Source organism: Pteronotus mesoamericanus, unplaced genomic scaffold (genome assembly GCF_021234165.1).
Source record: "Pteronotus mesoamericanus isolate MK-2021 breed Mesoamerican mustached bat unplaced genomic scaffold, CSHL_Meso_final contig_20, whole genome shotgun sequence".
In the NCBI taxonomy this organism is placed as follows: Eukaryota; Metazoa; Chordata; class Mammalia; order Chiroptera; family Mormoopidae; genus Pteronotus; species Pteronotus mesoamericanus.
Genome location: NW_026555085.1, coordinates 41,365,319 through 41,389,625, shown reverse-complemented (window position 1 = coordinate 41,389,625; position 24,307 = coordinate 41,365,319). Strand labels below are relative to the sequence as shown.

The window sequence follows — 24,307 nt, the reverse complement described above, 5'->3', positions numbered from 1 at the left end:
AGAGAAACTTGTAATATGCAAGTGATCCTCAATAAGATTAATGACACTTTCTTAGAAGAAACCATGGAAAACAGAAGATAATGCCATGACATATTTAAAGTTCTGAAAGAAAAAAGAAACCTATCATCCAAGAATCCTGTGTCTAGCAGAATTATTCTTCAAGAATAGAGAAACTGAGACATTGTCAGATAAGCAAAAATTGCTTTAATTGCTAGTAGACCAACCCTAGTAGAAATTCAACAAGGGAGTCTGTAGCCTGAAATAAAAAGACACTAGGCGGTAACTCAAAGCCATACAAATAAATAAAGTACACTGGTAAAGGTAAGTATAGCTAAATTTAAAAATAAGTATTATATATTTTGATTTGTGGCTGTTTCTTTCCCTATATTTTTTTAAAAAGTAAATGTATAAAACAATTATTATAAATTTATATTAATGTGTGCACAATATATAAAGATAAAATCTGTGCCAATAATAATATAAATTGAAAGGGATGCAGACATATAGGAGCAGAGTTATTTTTATACAATTTAAGCTGTTAGTTTGTTTCAAACCAAGTTATTACAAGATTGAGGTGTTAATCTTAATCCCCAAAATAACCATTAAAAAATAATTTAAAATACAGAATATAGGAAAATCAGAACTATAAAATATAAAACAAAATCAATTACATACAAAAGAAGGGCATAACAGAGTACTTGAGGAACAAAAAATATGTAACATATAGGAAACAAAATGAGAGAAATCAGTAATTAAATACGACTGAATTAAACCCTCCAGTTAAAAGGCATAGATTGGCAGAATGAAAAAAAATATATCCACCCATGTGTTGTCTACACATAACTCACTTGAGATCCGAAGACATAAAGAGTTTTAAAGTAAAAGAATCACAAAATATATTTCATGCCAAATGATAACCAAAAGAGAGCTGAAGGGTATACATCAATAACCAAAAAAAAATAGACTTTAAGATGAAAATACTCATAAAATATGAAAAGCGGTAGTATGTATTGATAAAAAAGTAAAGCCTTTAAGAAAATACAATTATGAATATATATGCACCTAACAAAAAAACACCAAACTATATGAAAAAATTGACAGAATTAAAAGGATAAATACACAGTTCTATAATAATAACTTGGAACTTCAGTACCTGACTCTCAATAATACCTAGAACAACTAGGCAGAAGATAAATGAGGAAAGAGAGGACTTAACACAAATATAGAACCTTACACCCAACAGCATATGGGTGCTATGGAACATTCTCAAGGATAGATGTTAGGTCAAAAACCAAAATTCAATACATTTTAAAAGATTAGAATCAAATAATGTGGCTTATTTAACTACATGGAATTAAACTAGAAATTAGTAACAGAAGGAAAACTGGGAAATTCACTAATATGTGGAAATAAAACAGCATACTCTTATGCAACAAATGGGTCAAAGAAGGAATCACCAAGAAAGTGAAAAAAAAAGAAAGAAAAACTTTGATAGGAATGAAATCAAAACACAACATACCAAAATTTAGGGGGTCCAGGGTGAGCAGTACTTAAAGGAAAATTTATAGCTGCAAATGTCTGTATAAAAAAATTAAATGCCTTGAATCAATAAAATAACTTTGCAACTCAAGGAATAGAAAAGGAGGGCATATTAAATCCAAAACTATAAGAAAGAAGGAAATAATAGACAGGTGTAAATGAAATAGAGGACAGAAAAATAATAGAAAAAATCAAAGAAACAAAATTTGACTGTCTGAAAGATCTATGAAATTGACAAGCCCTTAGCTAGAATGACTAGACAAAAACAGTGAAGACAAATAACTATCCAAAAACAAAATGGGAACATTACTATCAACCTTAAAGAAATTAAAAGGATTACAAAGCAATACTGTGAACAATTGCCTGCTAACAACTTAGTAACCTAGATAAAAATGACAAATGTCTAGAAACACAAAAACTACCTTAACTGATTTAAGAAGAAGTAGAAAATCTGAAAATACTATAGCAAGTAAAGAAATTGAAGCCATATTGAAAACAATGACAACAACAAAACCTCCCAAAAAAGAAAAGCCCAAGACCAGAGGGCTTTGCTAGTGATCTACTAACCATTTAAACAAGAATTAACACAAAACATTCTCATGCTCTTCCAAAAGTTAGGAGAGGAGGCAATACTTTGCAAGACATTCCATAGGGCCAGTATCAAAAAAAAACATATATGTCCTTGACTTAATAATAGTTTCTAAGTATGACACTAAAACACAAGTAATGATTTCTTAATATTTTAAAGACAGAATTACTCTATGACCCAGTAATCCCTCTCCTAGGAATTTATCCAAAAGGAATGAAAACACATACTCAGATAATTTGTACACAAATGTTCATAACAACAATATTCAAAATAGCCAAAATGTGGAAACAACCCAAGTGTCCATCAACAAATGAATGCATAAACAAAATGTGATATATCCACAAGTACAATAGTACTCAGCTATAAAAAGAAATGAAGTACTGATACATGCTATGCATGGAAGAGTCATTATGCTAAGTGAAAGTAGTCACACATAGAAGATGGCACATCACATGATTCTATTTATATGAAATAGGCAAAATAGGCAAGTTCATAGTGATAAAAACCAGATTAGTGGTTACTGGCGGAGAGGGAGAAATGGGAGTGACTACGTGAAGGTTATAAAATTTCCATTTGGTGTAATGAAAAAGTTCTGGAACTAAATATTGGTGAGGATTGCACAACATTGTAAGTATACTCAATGCCACGGAATTGTACATTACAAATCATTAAAATGTAAATTTTATGTAATGTTTATTTTACCATAATAAAAAATGCATAATGCATCACTCTCAACTTGGAAGATTTGTGTTTTATAACATAAAAAGATATAATAGAGAAACTGAAAAACAATTAGATAAATAATTCTGCATACTTACTTTCCACCCATCTTTTGCCATTGTTTTTCTCATTCCTAGCTTGACCAAATTGGAAAAAATCATTCTTAATTTGTTAGTTTTTAATAGAAACAGCACTCTCTTCTTGCACTTTTGTATTATTAGTTTGCATAAATTTTCATTAAATATTTAATTGTAATTAGTATATATGTTAACAAACACTTATAGAGACATGTGACTAGAATAAATAGTTCAGGAAAGAAGGACAGCAAAGTCTTGACAAGTAGATTAGCTCAGCTCCCAGAAGGAGAAGTGTGAGTGAATACATTGTGGAACATGCTACTACCAACAATATCTGGGTACCACGGACATCTACCACTATCATTTTACAGAGAGAATCAAGGGTGTGGGTACACAAGGAATTCGATTGAAAGCTTCAACTGCAGTTAATAGTATGTAGTGAGCTTTGGCTTACCAAACATTTTATCATCTGCTATGTGAACTTTACATATGTGAAGACCCTATCGACATCATTCATAATAAAGTCCACAATGCCTACAAATAGTGCCTGGCACATAAATAGTTCTCAAGAAATATTGGTGATCCAGAAGTGACTCAACAAAAATGGTTTACTCATTTAAAGGAGAGGATAAAAAGTATGTGAAAGTGTTTGAAAATATATATGTGGTATTTAATATTTACTATGCTTTATAATAATATGTTTTTGTCACTTTGCAGCCCATATCTTCCTATAGCATATACTTGGTTTAGAAAATGCACTACCTTCAGCTGTCATTTATTTTTTTTAATTTAATCTTTATTGTATTTTTTCCCTTACCATTTAGTCCCCTTATCCTCCCCTTCCCCCTGCAATCACCACACTGTTGTCCATGTCCAGGAGTCCTTTTTCCTTTTTGCTCAGCAGTCATTTAAAACTGTCTTTTAAAGAGCCACACAGTTCTCTAAGAAAACCACAAGACAAAAGATGAATGGCACTTTTCATTATTTTATGTTTGGTTATGGGCCCAACATTTTACAAGGCAATAATAAAATGAAAACATTTAAGTAAAACTTACTTATTATCTTATACTTGTATGTGCCAGCTGCCTTTGAACCTCAGCATTGCTTTCCAAGCAATTTTGTTAAACCTGAAAACTATAAATTATGATGGATATGAGTGTGTATATTCTAGTTTACCAAAGGGTAAGTGATATACTCATTTTTAAAAATAGTTTCCATTCTTATCCCTGTTTTTAGTTACTTAGATCTTTCTTTTAAAATGCCTGTTTTTCTTGAAATTTTACTTGTGTGGTCTGACCAAGTGTAAACTATCTTTGGGGGAAAATGAGGGAGGAAAAACAAAATTACTTCAGCTATTTCCAAGTAAGGAAAAGATGTACTTTGTATGTTTTTTATTTTAATGAAATTAAGAACAGACACTTGATGCTCCCTTAGCATTTCTAAAGTCATCCAGTGTCCTGGAGGCATTATACATGGTCAAAAAAACAAAAACCTTAGAACCAAAATATCTTGATTTTAGTAAAAAACATTTCCACTGCCTGGCTGTGAGACCTTGGACAAGTCTTTTTACCAGGTTTGGCCTTGTTGTCCTTACTAGTAAATGCGGAAAATAATAATACCATGTGAAAGTGGTAGAAAAATAGTCTGATAGCTTTAGAGGATAAATTTTTTTAATTTATTTAGTTTTTCAAATACATTTGTCTCTGCCTTCCCCCCACCACTTTCTCTTGCCCCCTCCCTCCCTCCCTCCCTCAATCCTTCCCCTTTGGTTTTGTCCATGAGTCCTTGCTGTATGTTCCTTGACTTGCCCCTTCTCTTCTTTTTCCCCGCCCCCCCTCCCTCCTTCCCTCTTGTCTCTGTTGGTTTCTTTTCCTTTCAGTGTTGCTGGTCTTATTTTCCTTGCATCTGTGTATTGTTGGTTAGGTTCCACTTATAGATGAGATCATATGGTATTTGTCTTTTGCCCCCTGACTTATTTCGATTAGCATAATGCTCTCAAGTTCCATCCATGCTGCAAAGTTTAGTAGTTCTTTTTTTCTTTCTGCTGCATAGTATTCCATTGTGTATATGTACCATAATTTTTTGATCCAATCATCTACTGATGGACATTTAGGTTGCTTCCAACACTTGGCCATTGTAAATTGTGCTGCTATGAACATTGGGGTGCATAGGTTCTTTTATATTGGTGTTTTGGGATTCTTAGGGTATAGTCCCAGCAGGGGAATCACTGGATCAAAAGGCAGTTTCATTTTCAGCTTTTTGAGGAAATTCACACTGCTTTCCACAATGGCTGCACCAGTCTGCATTCCCACCAACATTGAATTAGTGTTCCCTTTTCTCCACAGCCTCGCCAGCAACTGTTATTTGTTGATCTGTTTATGATGGCTATTCTGACCGGTGCGAGGTGGTATCCAATTATGATTTTGATCTGCATTTCTCTGATGGCTAGTGATGCCAAGCATCCTTCCATATATCTCTGGGCCCTCTGTATCTCTTCCTTGGAAAAGCGTCTGCCCAGGTCCTTTGCCCATTTTTTATTGGATTGTTTGTCTTGGAGTGGAGTCGAGTGAGTTCTTTATATATCTTGGAGATCAAACCTCTATCTGGTATATCTTTAGCAAATATATTTTCCCATACGGTTGGCTCCCTTTTCATTTACTGATGTTTTCTTTTGCCGTGCAGAAGCTTCTTAGATTGATGAGGTCCCATTTGTTTATTTTTTCCTTTATGTCCCTTGCTTTAGGAGACATATTGGTGAAAAAATTGCTGCGTGGGATATCTGAGAGTTTCCTGCCAATGTTCTCCTCTAGGACGTTGATGGTGTTGTGACTTATATTTAAGTCTTTTATCCATCTTGAGTTTATTTTTGTGTATGGTGTCAGCTGATGATCCAATTTCAATTTTTTGCATGTAGCTATCCAGCTCTCCCAACATCATTTGTTGAAGAAGCTATTATTACTCTACTATATACCTCTGCCCTCTTTGTAAAATATTAGTTGCCCATATAGATCTGGGCTTATTTCTGGGCTTTCTAGGCTGTTCCACTGGTCTATGGGTCTGTTCTTGTGCCAGTACCAGATTGTTTTGAGTATAGTGGCTTTGTAGTATAGTTTGATGTCCAGTATTGTCATCCCTCCTACTTCATTTTTCTTTCTCAAAATTGCTGTGGCTATTCAGGGTCATTTATGGTTCCATATAAATTTTTGAAATGTCTGTTCTATTTCTCTGAAATACATCATTGGTATCTTAATAGGGATTGAGTTGCATCTATAAATTGCTTTGGGCAGTATGGAAATTTTGATGATATTAATTCTTGTAATCCATGAGCTCGGTATATACTTCCATTTATTTGTCCTTAATTTCTTTCTTCAATGTTGTATAGTTTTCTGCATACAGGTCTTTTACCTGCTTGGTTAAATTTATTCCTAGGTACTTTATTTTTCTTGTTGCTATACTGAGTGGTATTTTTTTTTCTGATTTTTCGTCTTCTATTTTATTGCCCGTGTACAAAAATGCCTTTGCTTTCTGAATATTGACTTTGCATCCTGCTGTTTTGTCAAGTTCACTTATTAGGTTGAGGAGTTTTTTGGTGGAGTCTACAGGTTTTCCTAAAAAATATGGAACGCTTCACGAATTTGCATGTCATCCTTGTGTAGGGGCCATGCTAATCTTTTCTGTATCATTCCAATTTTAGTATATGTGCTGCCAAAGCAAACACTAGAGGATAATATTAATATTAGTTATCATCTTATAAAATTATCAAATATGAACTTGAAGACTCTTCTGGCTTCATACAAATATGTACAATACTAGTTTTATTCTCACACTTCCTCTCCACAAAACTTAACAGCTTTTGGTATGGTGAAATAAACATTATTTTCCATGTTTAGGTAAGTTCCCAGAATTTTATGCAACAAACCATATAAGACTGTTAGCTCTTTATTTTCTAAATCTAGCCATGTTCTGGGTCATACCACCAAACATACCCACCCACTATCCCCCAGAGGTTGGACCACAGTTGCCTGAAGTCTAGGTCTCCCAATCTCAGATGCACTGGCCATCTTTCACTATTAGTTATAGTTTTCTGCAAAAATCTCCAGTCTTTGTTCAGATCCTGCACTCACTGCAAAGTCTGGAAACCTCAACTTACCTGAGGTCTGGAATAGAAAACCTTCTTTAGACTGGTAATCATTATTAATTTTCCGTCTCTCTTTGACTACCAGCTGTGCCATCATCATCTACCACTTACCAATGGCTGTGACAATTCTCACATAAAGAAACATAAAAACGGGGTGGGTTACCCAGCCTTCTGTGTAAAAATTGTGAGTATAAAAATGTTCTCTCTTACTGGAAGACCACAACTAGAGCCAAATTTTATGTAAGGAAAGTTAGCTCTTGAGAAATATATGAGCCTTATTTTACTTTCTCCGCAGGAGGACAGCTCCCTTTCTTCCTAACCAGCTAATTCAACTGAGCATGACCCTTTCATATCCCTATGACACACAGACGTCTACTCATTATATGAGTCATGGTCTTTTGCTGATGCCAAGAAAAAAAAACTTCATAAGGTAACACCTTTTAAAAAATTAGCAGCAAAATGGAATTTTCAGCAAATTATTTGACCTTATTTTCATAGGACTGTTTAAATCCTTCATAGAGGTTGTTTGAGACATTACCATTTTGAAGAAAGACATCCCCAAACAATTACATTATTGAAATGGACTGGATTTTAAGGATGAAATTTACTTTAGTAGGGCAGACTAAATGAAAAGAACAGATTTTAGTCAGAACATAATCCAATATCCATAAATAACGCACTACTTCAACCAACATTGCAAAAAGAACACTAGAAGGAATTTTTTACATTCAGAAAACATTCAGACTTTCCATGGCAGTATTCACCATAGGAATAGATAACAGTGAAGTTCAAAAACATAATTATACAACACTATGGTTTGAATGTGCAATTGCTTTCCTCTCTGAGGTTTAAAATATATTACACCTTCACAATTGAACATCTGTTTTTATATACCTAAAATATCTGGCTTTAAAATGTCTTGTCATTGAAAATGTCATTCAGAATATCATCAGGAAAAGTAAATATTTAACAGAAACAAATATCTTATTAGGGAGTCTTCACACTCTTTCCCAGTTCTTGCAGAAGAAACATCAAAGGAGGAAGTCAGCTAGATCCAGAGGATTCACTGAATCAAGAACACAAGAGATCCCAGGTCAAAGCCTGTCTCGCCATTTTCTAATCCTTTCCACAATACTCTCTGCTTTAGGAAAATTAACCCCTTTGGTTTTCTGGATTCTTCAGTAGACAATTTATTCAAAGAAAAATGGTTATGTTTTCGATTTAGGGGTTGGAGTTACAAACATTCCAAATGAAATGAAGCCAAGGGACAACTTAAGCCTTATTCCCCCCCTAGTTTTATTCTGGGTAGGAATGAAAATGTGGAAAAGATGAGAAGTTTATCAAAGGACATTAGTAAGTTCAGATTTCTATCAGACAGTATGGGGCAATACCAGATTTCACAACAATCTTAGAGCTATAACTTCCTTTTTATTTTAGAAAAAATGAGGATTTCAATTAGAAGAGGTATCCAATCATTGCACTTGAAAATTAAATGTGTTTATCTTTTTCTAATTTCAAATCCATTATTAATACTTGTCAGATCAGCTCTGGATGGTGTGGCTCAGTGGATTGAGTGCCAGACTGAGAACCAAAGGGCTGTGGGTTTGATTCCCAGTCCAGGCACATGCCTGGGTTGCGGGCCAGGTCCCCAGTAGGGGCTGCATGAGAGGCAACCACACATTGATGTTTCTCTCCCTCTCTTTATCCCTTCCTCCCCTCTCTAAAAATAAATAAAACCTTAAAAAAAAAAGACTTGTCAAATCAATACATGTCACTATGCAGAATCACAAGAAGAAAAAATATGAAGAGAAAGAAATAACAAGGAAAACAGGAGGGGGAGAGGTTACATTTAGCAAAAATTTATTTTTACATAATAGTAAATAAAATACAATCACTTTGCATAAGGAGAAAAACAAAGCAAAAAACACAAAACCTCTTTACTGTGGTTGTGAAGTATACGCTGACAAAGTAAAGGATAGTGAAGCGTAAAAAATAGTGATGAATCCAGTGGCCAGTTATGGAAATGGCACCTCTCCTAAAGGAATGTCTGGAATAGTGCTTCCAGTGGGAGCTGGTGAATGGCTGCACCCTGTGAAAATGAAAGTAGGGAGTCACCGCCAGCCAAGGCAGGGGCATCAGAGGGAACGTTTGCCTGGCCAGGACAGATGATGAAAGCTGAGCAGCCACATGCAATGCCAGGTCTGGGACAGTCTGGAGAGAGAGGAAGCCAAGGTGGAGCTGAGTTGGTAGGAAAAAAATACCCAAATCCCGAGTTATAAAAAAGCAAAACCATGAAAGGTCACTTATATACCCCTTACCCTTTACCTTGTATCTATAATCATGGGATATTGAAGTAATGTTTAAGACCCTATCTTTGATTATGTGACCAAAACTAAACTGGGGGAAGGGGATATTTTAAAGTTTCTTTAAGCTCTTCATTTATTCAATGAGTATACACATAGAACTTATTCTTTGCTAAATACAGGGCTAGGTTTCAGGAATACGAAGGTGAAAAAGAAGCCAGGAGAAGAAAGGGTTTCAATAAGACAGAACCACCAGAGAGAAATCAAGATCAAACATTAAAGGACCCATTGGATTTGAGAATTAGAAAGCAGTGTGTGATTTTTGCAGGACAAGTTTTAGTGAATGGTAGAGCAGAAAGAAAAGTGTAGTGAATTGAAAAATAATTTAGTGGTAGGTTCATGAAAAAAAAAAGGGTGTATGTAACTTTTCCATGTTCTTGGTTGAAAGGGAAGGAGGGGACGTAAAGCTCAGATAGGTTTGGTGTTTGTTATTATTACTGTTTTACTGTTGTTTCAAAGGATGTTATTCATCAGTTATTCAAATGATGGCATTTTTGATACATCATTTGGTTTATTTAATTTAGTAAAATATTGATAATTTACACTTGGAAAAGACCATAGAGATCATTCAGTACAGTTTTCATATTTTACAGATGGAGAAACTGAGGACCTGGAAGTTATCCTATTCTAGTCATTAATTTTAAAATCCATATCACCTGACATCATCTGTCTAATATGAGGGAATAAAAAGGCAATGACTATTTATGACTGACTTCCTTCCTTCCTTCCTTCCTTTATTCCTTCCTTCTTTCTTTCCTCTCTGTTATCATCCTAATGCTATCTATTAAAGTACATAATTTAAACTACTATCCAGGTAAATTAAGGTGAAAGTATAACATCATACTTTTTATATAGCTATATAGTTAAGCCACAAAATTAAGTGAAAAGTACATTTTGGAATGATCTTATAATTGTCTCATTTCTACATTTTAATTTTCTTTTGTTGACCTGACACTCACATGGAACTCTTCTTATAAAAAGTAAATTTAAAAAAACAATTAAGCAAAAACTAAACACTTTTCTTATACAATTTTTTAGCAATAAAAAGTTCTTTCATTACAACCTATAAATCTTATAGCTGGATTCTCCTCATTTTAAGTGTCAATAAAGGTAATAGCAAACTATAAAGATGCTTTAAAACTTATAGTAAATAGTAATTTTATTTTTGTAGTGTTGAAAGCTTTAGCATTAAAAATATTTAGTGTTTAAAAGCAGACATTATATGAAACTAGAAAAAAATACAGGATTTAAAAACCTTATGTGACCTTCTACTCTAATTGAGCCAAAATACATAAATTATAGCACCATTGAATTTGGAGAAGGAAATGGCCTATTAGGTCATTTAGTATTTCCCCTGCTAAATTTGAGCAGTTCCCTACAGCATATTTTCTAACACTGTTAGCCTGGTTCAGAAAGTTTTACGTGATAACACTTTTCACCACATCCTTAAAAAGCTATTAATCTAGTCGAGCTTCAAAGAAATGGGAAGCTTTCTTTTCTTAATATGATTCCACCAGCTTCTCTGCCAGGTACCCATCTCTAACAACTTTCTTCCTTTTTTTAAGTATGAATTGTATGGGGCCAACCTGAAGGAAAATTATAGAAGTGGCAGGACTTGACCAACAGCAAACCCTTCCCTCCAGTTCTCTCTCCAAGTCTGGACACCAACAATGAAGTGTTAACCCTCCTACTTAAAGCCATCCTGCCCTCTTCTTTTCTTCCAACTGTCGGGCATCCTGAAAGAGGCTATATAGGTTTAACATTATGTTTATCATCCCTTAGGGATGGATTTTCTATTATTGGTAGCTGTGTTTTTACAGGCCTGTGTGGAAAGCAGGGACTCCATTACTGCTGTTTGCTAGAACTGATACAAGATGCCGAGCTGGTAATTATCCATAGCTAATTTACCTTCTCTAAATCACTTTAAGAGCAGAGAAAAATTGGGGGGTTTTTACCTTCAGAAGGGTAAGTCCTTAAGTTTCACAGGTTGTCAACTGAGATAGTCATTCTGAAAGCAGGTTGAAAGGCAGTTTTGGAAATTTCGGCCAACATTTTCAAAAGGGTAAACATAGTTATTCAGTAGGTATTTAAAACACCCATGTTATATATGGGCCACTGTGCTTGGGCTGGCTCATGCCAGCCCAGGAGCACGGATTGTTAAGTTTTCAGGAATTTTGTTAAAAACCCTCATGATTAAATATTAGTTGCATAATATTAAAGTTGCATAAACTAACAAATTTTATCATTTCCTTATTATTGAACTATATTTTAGTATTATCAGTGCTCTTGAAATTATTTACATCTGTTGCCTCTTGAGATCATTTACATCTAGAAATGCCATAAACCAGTGAGCTATTTGGCCATCTCTTCCCAATGCTGCATTCAGTGACCTCAGGCTGATAGCTTGAAATCAGCAGTTGCTACAAAGCTGGGCTCTTTAGCCTTTCAAAAGCTGGTTGTTGGGCATTTACCATCACACTGCTGCTTACAAAACTTCAACATAACTATATTTTTCAGAAGATCCTAAAAATGCAAGGATTAAAAGGAGATATTAAATACCTACCAGCAATTTTATCAGCTGTTATTCTTGTATGTTCATTTTGATACCACTACACCTTTCAGCTTATTTCTGTAATTGATATATTTTACTAATATCCTTCATAATATAACAATTGTGATAGAATATGCAATTAATAAAAAACATAAAAGGAAAAAGTTAAAAATACAATCAAAATAATTTTGATTACTAGGTAAAGTTGTGAATGTCACTTTGTAAACTGAGTACGTTAATCCTTGAGAGTACTCATTTGGTTCCAAATTTTCTACAAGCAAAATATAAATGAAACTCAATTATATTATGCCTTTTATCTGAAAAAAACATGTATTTTTCCTGCCATTGAATACAAGCACTAATGGCATGGGTCATTATGAAATGGATATTAAATTACATTTTTTTATGTTGTAAGTTCCTAGCAACAGTAGATTAAAACCTCATATACAGGCTCCAGATATGTATTTTTTAAATCAATAAACTCATAAGCAGACTATAGCTTCATGGATTTTTTCTGATTATCTTCTATGTAAATCCAAAGTGTAACTTCTTTAGCATATTGGAGAATTTCTCTGATAGGCTTAGAGCTTAGAATACAGAGAAGCATTCATTTTTCAACAAATGTATTGTCTTCTTCTGCTATAGACTTAAAGGTTTTATGAAACAGGTATGTTCCTGGCTCATGAAACACAAAACATAAAGTGAAATATTTTTACTGTTCTTATTTTTACTATAGTCTTAAATGAAGACTATAGAATGAAGTCCTAGTCTCATTAGGGCTTGTTCAAAGACACATAGCAAATAGGTGACATCTGAATTGAGCCCACCCAGCCAGTGTGACATCAGATATTGTATGTTAGCTATTACCAAGAGCTCAGTCTCAATCAAGTAGCCACATTATCTTTGTGAACTGAGAAAAGATCCATGGGCTTAAGATATTAAGTATGTAAGAAGCAAAATCTCTATTTTTTGACAGAAAATTTTATGTAGTAATTTATTTTTATCCAGATGGGTAAGCCAGGCTTCCTATGCAAGGAAGTGGCCTATATTTGTGTTTTAGAAAAAAATAGATATTTCTCTACAAAATGAGGTGAATTATTCAGGAAAACATGCAACAGACAACTCATAGACCAAGTGAAGATGCTCAGACCACACATACATGCACACACACACAAACGTCAAGAGCATCTGTAATACTAAAATGTAGTAAAATTTCAGGTAAATATCTATAGATTTGTAGATTTATTGTTTTAAACCACCAAAATATTTTGTTTGTTTATACAGAATAAGCCCATTCATACTAATTTATATATTCTACATTTAACTTATGAAGTCAGCATAATTTTAATACTAAATCTTTATATCTGGCGAATGTACAAAAATAAAACTACATACCAGTCCCATTATGAAAAAGGACAACCTTTAACGTAAAATTCTACCCAATGGTGATATAGTGAAATAATAATATTTTAAGTAGTGTTCATTCCAGTAGTTTAAGTATAGCTCATTATTAGAAATCTATCAGCAGATCTTAAATAAAAAAATTAAAGAATAAATCCCATAACTCACAGCACAAGATGCAAAAGCATTTAATAAATTAACCTAGGACTGTAACATTCTAGAACATAGGTAGAAGAAAACTACTTAAGTATGATAAAAATTTAGTGTGACCCAAATCTTACATTGTTTAATTTATTCCCAAAGATTGATTTTATATTCAGAAAAAATATATAAAATAAGTCTATAATTCTTTCATTTTCAAGTGTCAAGAAAAATACCACAGGAAATTAAGATATAAGTGCCTCACAAGATCCAGATTTGAAAATTAAATGTAAAATTTGAAAACATTACTGTAAATGTCTATTTTGGGTGTGCATGGAGAAAATATTCTGGAAAACTATGAAAGACAGCTGACTTATATTACAGTATATTTTATATCAGAAACACTGGTTCTGTGAACTATTACTTTATATTTCAACTTCTGCTCAGAATAAATCTCAGCATAAGAGTTCTTCAGATTTTAGTGAGGAATTCCAGTAGCCCAATTACTGTGTCAATAGGTACTATTTTGTGTTAATGCTCAAGTTATTTGCATCAGAACTCAGCACGATTCAAGCTCCTCTGAGAATCCATTCTCACATTATTAATTTTGTATAATGTACAAGTTACTGAAGTTTGCACATGGGAATTAAGGGATGATCTTAATATTGTATACCCTTCAGCAAAGTATGTATACAACCACCAAAGTCCTGGCAGCTCTCAGAAGGGCTCTCTTGCTGGTGTGGTAACTAGTGGCAGTGAATGTGCTTTGCCTTACCAGTTCTCCCACACTGGGCCAGCCCACCTAGCTGGTTTTTCTCACTTGCATGATACAGAACCTCTGCCCCCAAACATGCATGTATAGAGTCAACATGATTGTCAGTGAAACAAAGTGCCTTCTAGTTAAAATGACCTACTTTGCTTATAAGGTAGGTTCAGCCGTTGTTTTGATTACCAAAGCCCAGATTGAGTTCTCATCCTCAATTCAAAGAGAACTTATTTTATTAAAATAAAGGGCTCTCTCAAGTGGGACTTTTGAAAATAAAAATGTCTCCACACATTTAATGTATAAAGTTAAAGTATAAGCTAAATTCACAGCCAGTCTTTGGTTCAGCCTCTGTAGAATGTGCTCAGAGTTGGCTGAAGTACAGAGATATTTATCTACCCAGTTAAGGTTAAAAACACATTAAGATGTGCTTGCAGGTAATTTTATTTTTTTATCAGTTTTTTGCTTCTTATTTTTTTTAGAGTATTCCTAACCACTATGTTTTGAATTTGAATTTTTATGAGCCTGAGTTTAACTGTCTAAATAAAATAGAAATAATTCTCAGGAGATAGTTTTCAAAAAGTAAAATATATATATTTTATATATATATCCATTTATAGATATAATATATATCTATATAAATATCTATTATTTGCTAAGTCTTCATATATATATATACGTGGAGACATATATATATTGTTATATATATATAACAAAATGCTAAATAGTTACAATTATTGTTAGACAAAGGTTGTGAGTTCAATTCTTTTATCTTCTACTGAAAAGTAATAACAGCTAGAGTGTGAACTTTAAGTTCACTGTTGTATCTTAAAAGCTTAGCAATTTGTCTGGAACATAGTTGGCAACAAAAATCAAACACAACACAACAAAACATAACAACAATGATGACAACAAAAATTATGTGTTGAATGTTGGCTGGATCATGATTCCTTTATCTGCACAGCTAGGATCCAATTCATTTAGCCTTCATTCCTGTCAAGTTGTGTTATAATTATAATGTCTATAATAAAAAGACAGCATCAAGGCACACATTTCTCGTGAGGTCAGTTGTGAAGATATATTATAAACTTACTTATTTCTGTTTCTGTGAAGTCATTGTCTAATTAATTCCTATAGAGAATCAAGTCCAGATTCCTTAGCATGACATATATTACCAACAGGGTATCAAATAACACCATGTTTACTCTTCTGTCTCCATTATCTCTTCCTCTCGTTTGACATAATGCACCCTCCACTCATATGAAACTACCTGAAATTTCATATATCTATGCCTTCATATATTCAGCTTTTTAAGAAATTATTTTTAGAAGCATTTTAGATTTACAGAAAAATTTAGTAGATAGCACAGAGTCCCCACATACCTCAAACCTGGTTTTCCCTAGTATTAGTATCTAACATAAATATAGTACCTTTGTTACAATTAATGAACCACTATGGATATACTAATATTAACTAAAGTTCATCTTTTATTCAGATTTTCTTATTTTCTTACTTAACGTCTTTTTTCCTATTCTAGGTTCTTATTGAGATACCACATTACATTTAGTTGTCATTTCTTATGCTACTTTTGGTTGTTAGTGTTTCAGACGTTTCTTGTGTTTGATAGCTTTAAGAGTTTTGAGGAGTACTGCTGAGGCATTTTGTAAAAAATCCCTCCACTGATATTTTTGTGATGTTTTTCCATATTTGGACTGGTGTTACATGGTTGTGCGAGGACATCTAGAGAGGTAAAGTGCAACTTTCATCATTTCAAGGTTGATGATTTTCATCTTATCAAAGGTACGTACAATTAACATGACACTGTAATGTTGACTAAGGTAGTGTTTCTTCACTGTAAAAATAATCTTTGTTTTGTCCCTTTCCATACTGCTTTCCATCTTTCTTTGGAACAATGCCGCTATGTGCAGCCCACATTTAAGGAATGGGAAGTTAACTTTAACTCCTCATAGGTGGAGTATGTACATAAATTATTGGGAATTTATTTCATGGGTGATTTGTGTCTTTTCTCTTATTTATTTATTTACTTACTTATTTCAGCATGAAATCATGAGTATTTATTTTATATTTAATGCTCTAATTGTTTCAGTTTTACTCATTGACAGCTCTCTCAGTTGGTCCTTGTGTCCCTTTGACATTTTCTCATCATTATGGGTTTTTCTTTTCTTAAACCACTTTCTAATTTTCTAGAGCTACAAGATACTCCGGGTTCATCTTGTCTATATCCTGCCCTGATTCTAGTGTCAGACATTTTTCTTAAGAACCTTGATCCCTTTTATTGGACAGTGATAATTGGAAACAAAGATCTGAGAACTAGGTTGGTTTGTTGTTTTTGAGATATCACATCTTTTTCAGCAGATAGAGATGAAAAAATATATAATTTTATATATTTATATATACAATAAATATATATTTAACAACTTATATATAAAAATTTCTATATATTTAATAACATATATAAGTATATATGTATGTACATACATATTCTATTCTATGTTTTTCTTGTAAGCAAAGGAGAGACCTGTTCCATGAACCTTAAGCCTAAGAATGCTTTGTTCTAAAAAAGCCTTTGTTGACTCTCCATGAAAGTTGATCAACCCATCTTTTGTGTCAAAGTCAACTGTTATATTATAGCACCCACTTTGTAGATTTAAATTATTTTCATATTTTTTCTATTAAATTTGGCACTTTCTGGTGCCTTTTTCTATATTAAATCATAAACCTAACAAAAGTGAAGGATGGAAATTGAGAGGGTATTTCCACCAAGCCAACTAAATGTCTGGCACATAAAAACTTGTTATTATATTAACCAACCATGTTTCCCTTGTGATAGCAACTCTATAAGGTTGATAAACTTTTTCAAATCGTTCATATTATAAGCATTTTAACTATATAACTTGATGAGTTTCTTCAAGCTCGTGAATGTATCTGTGTTCATGAGGGTTTTCCAACTACAACTTTTTTTTATAATATCTGTGTATAATGTTTCTAAATTAGGGCAATTTTGTATATGAGGTATTTGTAATATGTTTTCTATTTTATGACACAGTTGTGTAAAACTATTATTCATTTCCTAAATATGTGATAGACTTTACCAGGGAAGTCATCTTGATGTGAGCTTTCTTTGTGGTACAGTTTTGAAAATGATTTCAATTTCTTTATAGATATAGGACAATTCAGATTTTCTATAATCTTCTTGCAGCAATGTTGGTACATTTTTTTGAGGAATTCATCTACAGATTTTCTATGTTTTTAGTGTCAATTTTAGTAAGTCTTTTTTTAAGAACTTTGTTTCTTCTGAATTGTTAAACACTTTTATATAGTTGTTCTTAATATTTCATTATAATATCTTTAAGGTCATCAGTGATGACCCTCTCTCATTCTTGATACTGTTGTTATTCCTTATCCCTTTATGTTTATCAAATTAACTGTTTTTATTATATACTTGATATACTGAATGATATGTTTTAGGATGTTGATTTTTGTTGTAGCAAATAGAGAAATTACTGTCTGATTACTTTGAACTTGTGGAGGATAGATCTTTTGGTTTCTCCTCTTAGCTTTAGATCAATCCCTTGGTCCTGACATATTTTATTTATATAATGTAGTCATTCTGGGACTTACACGGAAAATCACAGTAATTTATCAAGGCCCTGTCACAAGTCAGAAATCAAACTCCAAACTCCCTTCTTCATTCTGCCTTTTCAGTGCTTCAACTATTGCTTTTCACTGGTTCCTTGAAGTTCTCTCCATCCCACAAACACTCTTCAGTTCAGCCACAGCTATCATGGGAATTAATATGCAGATGTGAGGTTTCACACTCTGGCTCTCTCTCCTTTCTTGGACATTCCTCCTCTATTTTAGGTTTTACGGGAAGCTCTAAAATCCATTCTTGAACAGCGTGGACCAAAAAACCATGGGTATCTTTTTGTGTTTTAGTCAAACTGCACTGCATGGGCTGTGGACCGTGCTCAGGAGAAAAGCTCTATAAATGTGAAGTCCACCCAGTATGGCTCTCTTCTTTCAAAAGTATAATCCTTTTGAGTTTTTTTCTGGTACTGGTAGTATTTTATCCTAACACTAATATAAAATGTTCAAATATATGAATTAATTAATTAATTAAATTCAAATAAAATAAATAAATTCTATGGTTTCATCCATCGGGCCATTCATTAGTATCTACAGAACTTAATTATTTTATTTGACTAGTTGCAAGGCATATTTAATCATGAAAAAAATAGAAATTATAATGCAATATACTAAAAGGTTTTATATCTCTTTATTAGGGATCGTGGGGATTTTGCATGTAGGAAAATAATTATTAAAGAAATTGTGGGAGCTAAAATAGAATCCTAACAAAATTCAATATAGATAACTTATAAAGTATTACACAGAATTCAACAGTTGTACAAATAAGCTTTGAATGGGTTTCCTTTTTAGTCAGATTGTTAATTAACCACGACATGCAAAAATATTTTTATTAATAAATTTTTAAACTTTTGAATAAATATCCAACCTGTTTGTCACTTAACTTTATCTTTGACCTAAAATCTATTTTTCCTCTTTCAAAAGTGCAGAATTTTTAAATTTTAGATCAAAGGAATGTTTATTATGGCACTAATGGGCCTCCATACTCCATAATAAACCTGCATAGAGTTGGGAACTAGGAATGATAGCTACAGGAGAGTAGAGAGCATATTATTAAGGTATGAGGACCAATACCTGTCATCAGGCTCAGCTTAGCATCCTCTCATTTTCAGGTGCACTAACAAAGCTGCTGGATCTCCCCTGGAGTGGAAATAACTCACACCATGCCCAATGGGCATTTCCAGAGGATAGAACCTATTGTTGCCTTGACTAGGTTCTGCCAGCACCACAAACTTGATCCCTGTCCATGTCTAGAAGCAATTCAGTTTGAATGTGTCTGTTTCCAGCATCTCAATGCCTGAGCTTCCCTGTTCAGGAGACAGCTGGGAGGCATTTTTCAAACAGCAAGTGGAACATTGAGGTCAGCATTAGCTTCTCACTGGACGTGAGGTGAGGCTGGCCTAACCCATTGGACACTGGGTAGTTGATGGGGCTGCCCAGGTACTTCAGCATCTGTTTTCCTATCAGCTATGTATTTGCCATTCGTGTTCTTGCCATTGATGGGCAGCACTGTGTGGCTCACAGCCAAAGTGAGGCAAAGGTCTACAAAGCCCCACCCTGGGGATTCCACCAAGGCCCAGATATTCTTTGTGCTCCTACACATAAAACTATGGAGTCATGTCTTTGATGTCCTTTATGTATTGTGCTTTGTTACCTCATACCGCCACCCTCAGGGGGAAAAAAAATCATTATCAGAAACATAGACACAGGGGGAAAGCTTAAGAAATGCATACTGTTTTTCTACATTGTTCTATTTCTGTAAGACTATTACTCACGCATTTTATTCTATTCTAAGCTAGACCAGAATCCACAGAGCATCTTCTAGCCCAGTAGTCACACAATTTGCCCTCTTTCTCTTTGCACTTGCAATGGAAATATACGTATTTCACATTGATAGTTCTCATCTAGGGAGTGTGAAAAAAGACATTACTAATTTGAGCATGCTTATACTGAAGAACAGAACATACATATATGAATAAGGTACAAAAAGTAGACAGAGAGAATTGCCATAGAACGTGGTAAGAATGAGGGACACTTGGACCACAGCTAGGTAGGTCTCAAAAAACACATATTGGTGAAAAGAGAAACCTGGAATAAAGGAAACAAGTTTTCAGATAAGGGAGTTCAGCCTGAAGAAAAAGTAGAGAGGTAGAAAAACAATAAAGTATTTAAGGAAAATAAAATGAGTAAATGATTCTGGCTAGTTGTAGAGGACCCATAGATTGAAGGAGAAGGTGATACTATGAGACTGAAACATGTGGTGAGGCTGGATTGTACATTTCACAGACTTTTTGTCAGAAAAAAAGGCATTCATAAACACAGAGAGGTATCTTTTATTATATTGACTATTTTAAAAGTTTCTATTTCTAAAAACTGCAAGATTTCTGAGTGATCTTGTTTGGAAATAAATTTAAACTATATCATCTCTGAGCAAACATTGTTTGATGACTAAGCTGAACTCTGAGATGACTTTGTGTGGGCTTCTCTGTTGATTACCATTTTTAACTGAGTCAGTTCTGGGATGCTGGGGATTTATTTTCACAGTGCGGATCACACAGGAAGCTGCATAAAATTTATCCAATTGAACAGAATCTCTTAAAATAACTCACAGGAATCAGAAAATGATGGGTAGGAAGGGATGTCCAGTCAGTAATTTTTTTTCTATATTTTGATAGTGTGTAGTGAATGGATGAAAGGATGGATGTCTCAAAAGATTTAAAGATAGGTCTTCAGACATAAGATGACTGAAACTATGGAGCACAGAGCCAACAAAGTTGTAATTTTTGGTAACTCAAACTAAGACATACAATACCAAAGGCATATAGACATTTTAAAATAATCTCAAAAATAACTTGCTTTTATGTCATTTTAGAATATTCAACATTAATATAAATATTTAGTAGATTCATCATCAGTATCAAAAAAGAAGATAAAGTGTTTATGTTAAAAAAATTTAATGATTTAAGCCTTTTAAATGAATATTTAAGCACCTGTGTTGTATAACCTACTTTTTTTTCATTCTATAGATAAACAAAGATGGGCAATATGCAGTTTCTATTCCCAAGATATTTACATTTTAATGATGGGTAAAGAATGAATAGTTATTATAATGTAAGCTAATGGTGGTAAGTGCCATAGAGGACAAATAAAATGTTACAGAATTACAAACAGTAAAAAAGCAGTGGGAGGACTGGAATTGTGGAGGAAGAAGAGGGAAAAGGAATTTTTTTTTTTTTGCTTTCGATCAGGCACTGTGCTAAACACTGCATGCACATTACCTCATTTAATCTTACTAATAATTTTATGCTATAAGCACTATTGTTATTTCAAAAAAATTTAAATGAAGAACCTGGGTTCTTCTCAGTGGGATTAAGTAACTAACTCCTTTAACCAGAAAACTCACACACTCAGATTTTTCTGACTTTAAAATTTCTTCTTAAACATTGCACTATACTACCTCCTAGGGGAAAGTTGCATTGAGATTATAACTTCACTTACATGTGGTAAAGGTAAAAATAAGAAAGCATTCTCCAAAGTTACAAATATGAGAGGGGAGAGTATTGGAAATGTTAATGGTAGAATAGACAGATTATCAAATGTATGATATTGAGCAAGAGTATAATGTATATGCTTTATATACACTATAAAACATAAGACGAGACTGGCAGAGCCTCAAGCCCCAGGATAGAAACTTGGACTTGCCTATGTGCATTGAGGCTCCTTTCAAATGGAAATAACATTTGCATTACCTTTTTGATGCTTTTAAGTAAATAGTATCTCTCCCTTTTTAGATCTAATATCCACATTTCTTTCAGGTAAATACAGCATTTCAGAATGTCTTATAGCAATCAGTCTTTTCTGATTTCCCCCAAAAGGATTTGATAAACGGAAAGAAATGAACATAACAAAAAAATTGCTATACTTGTTCAATTAAGAATCCTCAGCCAGTAATTTGTACTGTGATCTGTTAAACATAGTTTATTCTGTTGAAAATATTTCCCCACAATGGATTAAAAAAAAACAAACTGTCTCAATGCCTTTCACAGTAGCACAGTTAATCTTTTGTTTGTGCAAATGTACAACTGATGTGCTTTTCCAGTCCAATAAAATGTCTTCCTCCTCCATATGTGGATGGCTGAAAACATCAATCATTGAGTTATTTGTTAGTTTCTTTGGCTTTAGATTCTGTAGAATTTCCATCAACACCAGGTGTTCTACCAAGTGCTAGTAGCAATAATTTAATGAGCTTGGTGATTCTCCAACTTCAGAGTTTGCTTCTCTTTGAGGAGTCGTAATGGAGAATAGAAATGCCATAGCCCTCTGGCTGATTAAGAATGAAACAGTTCTGTCCATTGCCCGGCTTACATCATTTTTCAGCATCTTACATGATTTGCTGATTACTTTCAAGTTTTTTATAGGATTGTCTCTTTCCTATCAGTCTGACTCTGAGAATTACTGAATCTTAATTATTTGTGACTTCTGAACTCATTTTGGTCCAATTCCATCATTTTAGAGAAGAGCAATCTGATGACTAAGATGTAATGATCGATCATAACCTTGCAGCTGGTCACTGCTCACCTGGAACTTGAACTTGGGCTCCCAGCCCAACTATGTTACTCTTCTCTTTCCTTCTTTCTGCTCTTCTTGCAACTCTGGTCATGTTCTCACTATCAAGTCAGTTATGTCACAAAGGTTTGTTATTGAATGTATGAATTAAATAAACCAGATAATAACATTTTCCCCCAAATTTTCTTGAAAAATTTCAAATGTACAGTAAAGTTGTAGGAAGTGTGTAATAAACACATGTACACCTTTCCCTTGCATCATCAATTCTTAATATTTTGCCATATTTTCTTTTTTCCTTCCCTTCCCTTCTTTCCTTCCTTCCTTTCTTCTCCCTTCCTCCCTCTTTTCCTCCGTGTCCCTTTCTCTTAATATATATACATATACATACAAATATATATATGAAAGCATACATTATACACCTAATGTAAATACATATAACATGTATACATATGCATATATATTCATAAATATGAATATATTAATTTTCTCTGACACCAAAAAACGTTTCAAACATGTAAATTCACCCCAAAGTACTTCATTATGCATTTCAACCTCCTTGTCCCTCCAAATTCTCCTATATTACCATAATAAAATTATCACATGCAAGAAATTTACATGTAAATCGATACAATACTATTTTCTTGTATACAGTCTATATTCAAAAACCACATATGTCCCAGAATCTATCTTATAACTATTACTTTTCCTTCTAATTCAGGATACAATCAAGGATCAAAATTGTTTGTTACCATTTCTTTTTAGTCGTCTTGCTTCTAGTGTAGTTCTACTTTTTTTAAAAGTCTTTCATGACACTGGTAGTTTTGGAGACTCTAGGTCACTTGTTTCATTGTTTGGATTCAACTGGTTTTTCCTCATCATTAGAATTAGGTTAAATGTTTTCAGCAGGAATGCTACCAAACAATATTGTATCTTTCCCAGTGCATTAAAGAAGCACATATCAATTTAACCCATCATAGGTGATATAAATCAATCATCTAGTTAAGTGATAAAAGTCTATTGAATGGTTAAATATTATCTAGATTCTAAGTTCGTTGCATAGGACCTACAGATTGTCCATATATTTGAATTTTTATATTCTGTATATTTTAAAAATTAAAAGTATTGCTTACATATTGAAATATTCCACTTTAGCATTATACATTGTACCTTAAGGCTAATGTTTTGACTCCTCCCCTCCTTTCTCCATACCAAGGTTTAATATATGCTGAAGTTTGGAATTCATTATTTGTATGCTTCCAATTTCTGACAACAGATTTTTTTAAAGTATATTTATATGGTTGTACTTGTTGTTATAGTGGAAAACATCTCCTTCGAGGTTATTTAATTGAGTATCATTGTTATTTCTACTAACCCAATAAAATTAAACATCATTGAATGGAGAATATCTTGACCATGGCAGTCATGACATGTTAGAGTATTCAGCCCACTAACAATATGTTTTTAAAAAGTTAATACGTAGAATGTGCACAGTAAAGTAAGTTGTGTTCTGTTACTGTTGCATTAAACATCAAGTGATTAATTAATGACATTTTGCTAAATTGTGTGATTCCAATTAACAATTAGCATAGACACTGAAAACACCAAGAATTACTGACTTCTTTTTATGGAGTGCTTTGACCAAACACTTTGACCTCTTCTGAAGTATTTGCCATGGGGAATGAATTATCTCTCATCAGTGTTACATTTTGACCTGTACTTAGTCTAACTGAATTATAATCACTTAAATCTGATAACTTGAATTTTTCATAAAAGACAGCACCTAATAGGACTTG

The 24,307-nt window shown here is 33.4% G+C and overlaps 1 non-coding gene across 1 annotated transcript; it reads right to left on the bottom strand.

Annotated features, from left to right (window-relative positions):
• Nucleotides 1-6,536: 6,536 nt before the first annotated feature.
• LOC129067969 (U6 spliceosomal RNA) lies at nucleotides 6,537-6,643 on the bottom strand. Its single transcript, XR_008528797.1, has one exon. It is a non-coding gene; the product is annotated as a U6 spliceosomal RNA (small nuclear RNA).
• Nucleotides 6,644-24,307: the final 17,664 nt, after the last annotated feature.